The 9,608-nt window shown below is 40.9% G+C and overlaps 1 pseudogene; it reads right to left on the minus strand.

Annotated features, from left to right (window-relative positions):
- Nucleotides 1-423: 423 nt before the first annotated feature.
- LOC120526166 lies at nucleotides 424-9,031 on the minus strand (annotated as a pseudogene).
- Nucleotides 9,032-9,608: the final 577 nt, after the last annotated feature.

Here is a 9,608-nt window from a genome sequence, read left to right on the forward strand (position 1 = left end):
AGATTTTATTTTTCTCCAGCCGCCTGGAGTTTTTTGTTTTTCTGTCCCCCCTGGCTGTTGGACCTTACTCTTATTCGATGTTAATTAATGTTGATTTATTTTGTTTTCTTATTGTGTCTTTTTTCTATTCTTTATTATGTAAAGCACTTTGAGCTACTGTTTGTATGAAAATGTGCTATATAAATAAATGTTGATTGATTGAATATTCCTTTTATTTAGAATGTTACTTCCTTATATGACTTGAAACTCAAAATATACATTTGATTGTTCCAAACAGGGAATATACTGTATGTACAATATGCCCATACTTAAGTGGTGACAACCAATATTAAATTATGAAGGATGTATCAAAGTATGAGAAATATGAGACCCCAGGTGAAAAGCTTAAGTTTGTACCCAACAGAAAACACTGACAAGTAATGGTTGCTTTGTATTCTTTCCATTTATTTGAACATATCAAGCTCTTATGACATGCAGGTCATGATGCACACCATTCAGGAACACTGGCTATCTGATTTGTGCTCAAGGCCAGTTGCAGCATGAGCAGTTAGCATCGTAGACCAGGCCAGCAGCACAGTTCTCGCTGTAGGTGACACCATTCATGCAGTTCCAGAAACGGTTCTCGTTGGAGGCATCAGGGTAAAAGCCATTGGCTTTACCTGCACAGAAACCACTGCCTCCACTGCCACTGCTGCTGCCTCCGCTACCGCTTCCGCCACCAGCTGGGAGGGTTGGGAGTCTGAATGATTGGGGGCAGAGGGTTGGCAGGGGCGGTGCAGCCTGAAAAGGGTAAACAACACAAAAGTAAGCATTAGATACACTTGCTAACTAGCAGCACACCTCACATATACAGTACAATGGAGAGCACTGCATGAACATACCAGAGGTGTTTACTCCCAAGGTTCTCTTCAGGGTGTTGATCAGAGGGTACCTGCCCTGGTTACAGAATGTGCCAGAGAAGTCATTCAGATGAAGAGTCCAGACCATAGCACCTCCAAAGATGTTCTGCATAAGCCAGTTAGCCTGTAGAGGGAAGCAGAAAGAAGAATAGTGAGTGTGTTGAGAGCTGAAAAATCAGACCCTGTTTCGGAATAAGGGTAAATAAAAGTGTCTGGCTTTAAAATTGGTAGATTGACTGTACTGAAGGAGAAAGAGAAAGAGAAAAAAATAAGAAACGTAAGTACAAATTTAGGGCTAACGTATGATGATGCAGAGCCACAAAGGATAAGACTTTTAGCACAACCATTCTCTGCAATCTCTGGAATTTGCCAGATGTAATCCTACTAGGGCCCTGCTGGTGTTTGATCAGTTACATTTGCTTCCTCTCTCAGTGTCCAGTGGTCACATTTAAAGTGAAACTCTCCTTCGAGTTCAACACAAGTACACTTTAGTTTGTGCTAATGCCCACCTTGTTCTGGAAGCTCTTCTCGTTGTCATAGCCGACCCACAGGTTGCCATTGTATGCATACGGGACGTTCTGAGCAGAATTCCAAACCTGAGTCGCTCCCTGACTGAGGAAGGTGCAGATCTGAAGGAAATAAAGAAAGAGGAAGATGTAAGAAGAAGCATTAATTTCAATTTGTTTTATTTTTGTATAGCACTCTTCACTGAGTGCAGGTGCAGAACCCGTAAAAAAGGTTCACAAGTAAAATGCAATTCCAACTTTACGAATGACTAATTACAGAATTAGTACATATAAAGATTCAAATTTGTTTAAGCATTTCCTAACTAATTAACATAGAGGGGACTTAACCATTTTCCATCCATTATCCAACCCTATATATCCTAACTACAGGGTCACGGGGGTCTGCTGGAGCCAATCCCAGCCAACACAGGGCTCAAGGCAGGGAACAAATCCTGAGCAGGGTGCCAGCCCACTGCAGGGCACTCACACAACCACACTCCAGGCACACACTAGGGACAAATTTAGGATCGCCAATGCACCTAACCCTCATGTCTTTGGACTGTGGGTGGAAACCGGAGTACCCGGAGGAAATCTACGCAGACACGGGGAGAACATGCATATTCCACACAGGGAGGACCCGGAAAGTGAACCTGGGTCTCCTAAATGCGAGGCAGCAGCGCTACCCACTGCGCCACTGTGCTGCCCAACTTAACCATTTTGTCCATTAAAATTATTGCTGAACTATGGAGGGAAGGAAAATCAAGTAAAATGTGCATATGGCGTAACATTCAGGTATGTTCATAAACACAGACACAGGGGCAGCTGTCAAAAAAGTAAAAGAAAGAAGTATAAACAATATACAAGGTAAAGTAACCGCTCTCAAGTAAAATTGAAACAGTAAATTCACAGAATGTTCGTCTATTATAAGAATGACAAGTTTGCAGGTGCTTTTCAATGGGAGATTTTAAAATTTCAGGAATAGGTACAGCATGCTGTACTCCAGATAGCCCAACAAATACAGTAATCCCTCGCTATATCACGCTTCGACTTTCGCTGTTTCACTCCATCGCGGATTTTAAATGTAAGCATATCTAAATATATATCACAGATGTTTCGCTGGTTCTCGGATTTCTGCGGACAATGGGTCATTTAATTTATGGTACATGCTTCCTCAGTGTGTTTCCCCAGTTGATTTCATACAAGGGACGCTATTGGCGGATGGCTTAGAAGCTACCCAATCAGAGCATGTATTACATATTAAATAAAACTCCTCAATGATATACGATATGCTTTCCGCGCGGTACTTCATTGTTTGCTTTTCTCGGTCTCTCACCCTCTCTGATATTTTCTGCACCTGACGGAGGGGGTGTGAGCAGAGGGGCTGTTTGCACAGAAGCTGTTTGTCTAGAGGATACGGACGCTCCTCTACAAAATGCCGCTTTATTGCGGTGCATCGGCATACTTAAAAGCACGTATTGATTTTTTGATTGTTTGCTTTTCTTAGCGAGCGCTCTCTCTCGGACATTCTCTGCTCCTGGCTCCTTTGAAGAGAAGATATGTTTGCATTCTTTTAATTGTGAGAAAGAACTGTCATCTCTTGTCTTGTCATGGAGCACAGTTTAAACTTTTGACTAAAGGGTGTTATTTCATGTCTAGAGGGCTCTAATAATGTTAACAGTGTGGGAGAGTTTATAAGGGCTTAAAATATATAAAAATATATACAAACATATGGTTTCTACTTCGCGGATTTTCATCTATCGCGGGGGTGTCTGTAACGCAACCCCCGCGATCGAGGAGGGATTACTGTATAACGTGGAGACAAATTTCCTTGCAGAATAAGTGGGCCAAATTTCAACAAAATTGGCCTACTGAGAATCGAGTTGCTTCATGTGGATAGACAGACAGACATTATATGTCAACACATCAACAGAAAAATATTCATTAAAAGAATTTCCAAAATGGGACCATTACAAAAAAAATTTAAAACTGGAATGCTAGAAACACTACATGTGCTCAGAATAGTGGATGTTGCGAAGCTCAAGATACAAAGTGCTAGAACAGCACCACTCTTTGAACTCTCCTTTGTCTTCTTCTGCTCCACCGATTAGTGACTACTGCTTAATTAGCATATCCTAGCAACAGAGAATGGCAGAAGAGGCGGCTGGGGTGGAGCCTCCAGACAGGCAAGCCACTGCTACACACCAGTGAAAACAGGAATAGGCCGACCAGGAGTTGATTTTTCATGCTGTACGTGAGCATTGGTGTGCCGGATTACAAATAAAGAAAAAATGGTGTCATCAGTCATCAGCTGTATCAGCATGTGATTAGAAAGATAGCTGCAATATAAATTCCTAATATTTCTGTATATTCAAGATAAATTAAATTACAGTTTATAATTGTTTTTTAATCTTCACTTTTCTTCAATAAAACAAGTGTCACGGTGGTAGCAGATAAGGATTACAAGGTTTACAATGACATTCACACCTGTCTTGGTCAGAAGAGTAGATCCATTTAATGTGTTTCCCACATAACGGTCCTGAAATCCATACAGATTTTATAAATCAAAACCATACTGAAAGCTCAGAATCTCTTTGTAAAGATTAAAAGTGTTGTCATCTTAAAAGCCCAGCAAGTGTTTTGTACTGTTAGTGCTTGCAGAGCTAGTCGTGGTTGCCATATCAAAACCTTTAAAGGAATCAAAGTCAATTCTTAGCTTTTCTGTTGCTCTTCTGAATGAAGATTCCTAATGTTTGACACAACACTCCCGTCATCCTTATTTGTTGTTAAATCTGAAATGTGTCATTATAGCTTGGTGATATTCCAGAATTACACATACTGAACTACCTGTAAATAGGCCTATCAACAACAACAATCACACAAGGAATGTTCTGGGTTGGGTTTGACTTGACTTAGTATGAACTGTCATGGAAGCCCAATTATTTGTTTGCTCTTTGAAAGCAAATACATTTCACCATAGATAAATCAACTGACTCTGACATCATACATCTGAAGATCATTCAGACATGTCTGTTAGTCAGAGCTAAGAGATCCACTTCATAGTAGGACCAGAAGTTGGAATGCCTAGTGTAGGGTACGTTTTGGATACTCTAGGATTACGCACATTTTAATATTAGCGAAAATACCCAGTCCAGTTTGATAACCTCAAGATCACATCTCTGCTTTTTGCAAATAATGGGATCCTGTTGGCTTCATCAGCTAGTGACCTCAGTTGAACACTTAATGCTTGCACATTGGAGATATAATATATTCTATTATAATATATAGCTATTGCTCATATAATCCATCCATCCATCCATTGTCTAACCCGCTGAATCCAAATAGGGTCACGGGGGTCTGCTGGAGCCAATCCCAGCCAACACAGAGCACAAGGCAGGAACCAATCCTGGGCAGGGTGCCAACCCACCACAGGACACACACAAACACACCAAGCACACACTAGGGCCAATTTAGAATCGCCAATTTAGAATCGCCAATCCACCTAACCCGCATGTCTTTGGATTGTGGGAGGAAACCGGAGCGCCCGGAGGAAACCCACGCAGACACGGGGAGCACATGCAAACTCCACGCAGGGAGGACCCGGGAAGCGAACCCGGGTCTCCTAACTGCGAGGCAGCAGCGCTACCACTGCGCCACCGTGCCGCCCGCTCATATAATCATATTCTTTAATTTTTCCCATCTGTCTGGAAAATGTAACAGATATTCTTTATGCCATCTATTTCATTCAGTCATTGGCTTAAGTTTTTTAGTGCACCATACAGCATTCAAGTGAATGACAGGGCTAAGGGACCCACCTCATAGTAGGCCCAGGTGCCGGAGTGACTGGTGTAGGGGCCAGCAGGTCCTGGTCCAGTAGTGGAAGCTCCTATGCCATTGTTGGAGGGATTGGCCAAGACAAAGGTTTGTCCATAGTTGGGGAAGCCAACCAACAGTTTCTCAGCTGGGGCACCATTGCTCTTCCAGTAGTTCATGACATATTCCTGGTAAGAAGGATCAGTATGCAAGAAGATTAAAAAAAAAATCATTCTTATAAAAAGACACATCTATGAAATTTAAAAACTTTAACTGATATAATGTTACAGGTATGAAGCAGTTACAGTATTTAGGCATAACAAAAAATGAAAAATAAATTGTTCAAAAAGACATTGGAGTGGTGCAGTACTTAATGCTGCTGTCTCAATGCTTCGTAAAAGTGAGTTCAAATTCTGGTCCATTCATGTCTTCTATGCAGCTTGCTTCTTAGTCTGGCTATGCCTCAGCTTTTCTCCTGGTAGTGCATTCTCCTCACATTATCTCAAAACAAATACAAGTTTTATAAATGGCTTCTTTAAGGTCACCCATTATGGGCAAGTGTGGGTGTTTTGGTGAATGTGGCCACCTAATGAACTGGTGTTCTGTTCAGGAATACTTTCTTTATGGAAAATAATGCTGGAGGGGTAGACCCCAACACCGGCCCCCCTGAATACCTATCAAAATATTATGAGGGTTCAGTAACTTTATGAACAGATGCATTAGGAAAGGCTGACTTGAAAAGATGACCCATTTTGTTTATCTATTAACATGTCTTAATATCCATCCATTATCCAACTGGCTATATCCTAACTACAGGGTCATGGGGGTCTGCTGGAGCCAATCCCAGCCAACACAGGGCGCAAGGCAGGAAACAAACGCCGGGCAGGGTGTCAGCCCACCGCAGGGCACACACACACCCTCACACACCAGGCACACATTAGGGACAATTTAGGGTCGCCAGTGCACCTAACCTGCATGTCTTTGGACTGTGGGAGGAAACCGGAGCACCCGGAGGAAACCCCCACAGACATGGAGAGAACATGTAAACTCCATGCAGGGAGGACCCAGGAAGCAAACCCAGGTCTTCTTACTGTGAGGCAGCAGCACTACCACTGCACCAACGTGCCGCCATTGCCTTAATATTAAAATTGTAAATTTACTTTATTGGAAGATATCCAATTGAATTCCTTTTACAGTCTGGGTGCTTTTTAGATTTTTTTTCAATTGTGGTACAGTGTGAAAACTATGTATAAAATGTATGAAATCTTCAAATATACATCAAACATGTTTTCAATATTATTTATTACTAATCCAACAGAAAAACAGGCTAAGGCAAACTTATCATTTCTAACCATGTGCCTTAAATACAGCATTGAAAATGTCCATCTAACTATTCATTTTCTAATCTTCTTATCCTAACAGCACTGGACTGGACTGGGTGCCCGTCCATCACAAGGACCATTCACATACACGCAGACTCATTCACACCAAGCCAAATTAGAATCTCCATCTTACCTAAGATGTTTGTCTTTGAGATGTGAGAGGAAACAAGAGTATCAGAGGAAAACCCATGTAGACATGGCAAAGCCATCATATGGCATGAGGTGGGGTTCAAACCCAGGATTCTGAGACACAAACCATTACACCTCTCTATTATCTCTTATGCAAAGAGTGGTAAGCACCATCTTATTATTTTTCATAAATGTATATAATAAGCACCAGCTCCGCACAACTCTAAATGGGTGGATAGCTCAGAAAATGGGTGGATGTATAAATATATTCATGAAAGATCATTAGTTTTTAACATCTCCTGAAAACAATTCTTTCTTTGAGTGTCACTTTATTCAATGATTGTGGATGACCATAATGGTCACCTGGGGTCACCTTGTGGACACATTGTATCAAGTTCTTCACATTTCACAAAGTATATGTTGATGTTTTGATTCTCTAACTTCTAGATGATGCATTAAAGCATTAAATATTTGATAAAAATTTTGTTTTGATGTGTTTATGTATTTATTTGTAGACTAGTTCTCCTCAGCTTTACTCACCACATTAAAGGAGCTGCCCTGGTCAGCGGGTCCCTTGTACAGTGGGCTGTTCTCGCCAGTCTGGGTCTCCCAGGATCCGTGGAAGTCATAGGTCATGACATTGAGATAATCAAGGTACCTGGTGCAAAGTTAACGGGACTAAGGTCAGATCACTGGGCCATCAACTTTTTCATTTTACTGTTGAATATAAACACAGTGCTGTACTCACTGAGAAACCTCAGCAATCTGATATCCAGAGTCAATGGTGGACGTTCCAGCAGCCACGGCAGCGGTGATCATGAGACGAGGGCGGTTGGTCTGTTTGGCCTCAGTCTCAAAAGCTGCCAGCATTTCCTAAAAGAAAGAAGGGGGTGGAAGTTAAATGAATTGAAGGTGTTGATCTTCTATTCAATGGAATAGTAGTGGAAATTAGTTTTGTGTGGGAATACGTGTGTATTTGGTTTGCAGCTTAATATTGTAGTTAAGTAGAGCAATATTAATTTGTTTGAAGATGATATTTAAAAACATTTTTGTTTTACGTGTAATGTACCTATTAAAAGTAATGTGTCAGCATCAAAAAGACTCAAATAAAAATTCACTTGCCCCTACTGGGACAGATAAATTGTCTACATTCATAGATCTTTGAAGAAAATATATCACCCATGTCTTGACATTTCTGGTTTTATTGAGTAAAGTGATTATTTTAAATGGCTTTGCTGGTAACATAACAATACCTGCAAAAGGACAGTGAAGAGCTGTTTGTCCTGAGGGAGACTGCCTCTGGAGCCAGGATATTCCCAGTCAATGTCCAAGCCATCAAATTCGTAGCCCCTGAGGAACTTGATCACAGACTGGATGAAGGTCTGGCGGGACTCAGAAGTGGCAACCATGGCAGAGAACCTGACATGTGAGAATAAAAAGGTGGACAACAAGCAATCACAGACTGTGTTTGAGTTTGGATTGAAAGTAAAGCTAGAAGATCAGAAAAGCCACAGCATACTTAGCTGTTCCAAAGTTCCAACCACCAACAGACAGCAAGGTCTTCAGGTTCCCATTCCTATGGAAAAATCATGATTAAATCAAACATCTCATCATTTGCCTAAATTCTTATCAGATTTTAACAGTTTTACTCACTGTTTTTTGAGGCCGTTGAACTGCTGGTAGAAGTCAGCATCATTCCACTCTACGGTGCTTATCTGGTTATTGTACATTCCAGCATAGGCATAGATCATAATGTCACATAAGCATGGGTCAATGTTTTGGGGTAAATACTTCCCAGCTCCTGGTCTGTACCGGCTCCAGTTAGTGAAGTAACATGAAAGGATATAGGACGATCCTGTGGTACAAAAGGTTATGTCATGTGAATGGAAATGTAGAGTCCCCCAGTTATGCGTTACTTCATAACTCCATGACACTTTTAAATGTATTTTGGTTTTTATGGTCACTATAGCTAACTATAGGAAGTAGCTATTGTTTTATCTTGGTAGAGTAATTGCTCTACTTTCCCCTATTGTATTAATTAGTAGTCTTTGTCAGAATGCCTAATCTCACTGACTCACCACTGTTTATAAGGTATTATTGTATATAACTTATCCCTACCTCCTCTTCTATATCTATTACCTCAGGCAATTAGGTGTAGTAAAAAGGCAAGCAGAAGTTAAGTTACAGTTTAAACAATGTATTATTGATAATATTCATAAATAATAACAAAATGCAAATAACATTTGAATATTGGAAACCATACAACCTGATTAAATGATGATGTGTAATTTTAGGCAGCACACAGACTTGTAGTTATTTAAAATGTCTCTAGTTAAGGCATCATTTGTGCTCAGCTTTCAGCCACATGTCTGTTGAATATGGCTGAAGCCAAGCTGTGCTCTCCATTGTGTTGTCCTGTCAGTTCATGGTGTGATGGTCTTCTACCTCATATCAGTAAGAGAGAGGCACTTCTTCATCATCAGAAGTTAGTAAGAGAGAGTGCGAGGTTAAACAAGTAAATTTATAGATTCTCTGTCCAACTCCTAGAGCCAATCTGACGTCATGGTACTTAAAAGCATTTGATACAAGCCAATTCCAAACAGCCATACGTCAGACCAATGGGGGAAATAGAACATCTTAACAACTGCCATCCCCCAAAACCATATGTTAAGGTACTGCTTGGCAGTTAGGCCGCCTGGCTTTCTTGCAGGGATTGAAAGCCTTTAGCAGATAAACACTTGTCAAACTGGTTTATTTAGGGCACTCCCCCCCACCACCACAACTCTGTAGTAAAATTCAAACAGACATATTCCTGGTAGTGTGGGTCTTGTGAACATGAATGCTTCTCACATAATGTAACACTAAAATTACATTGTTTTGCC

Source organism: Polypterus senegalus, chromosome 3, assembly GCF_016835505.1.
Source record: "Polypterus senegalus isolate Bchr_013 chromosome 3, ASM1683550v1, whole genome shotgun sequence".
Classification (NCBI taxonomy): domain Eukaryota; kingdom Metazoa; phylum Chordata; class Cladistia; order Polypteriformes; family Polypteridae; genus Polypterus; species Polypterus senegalus.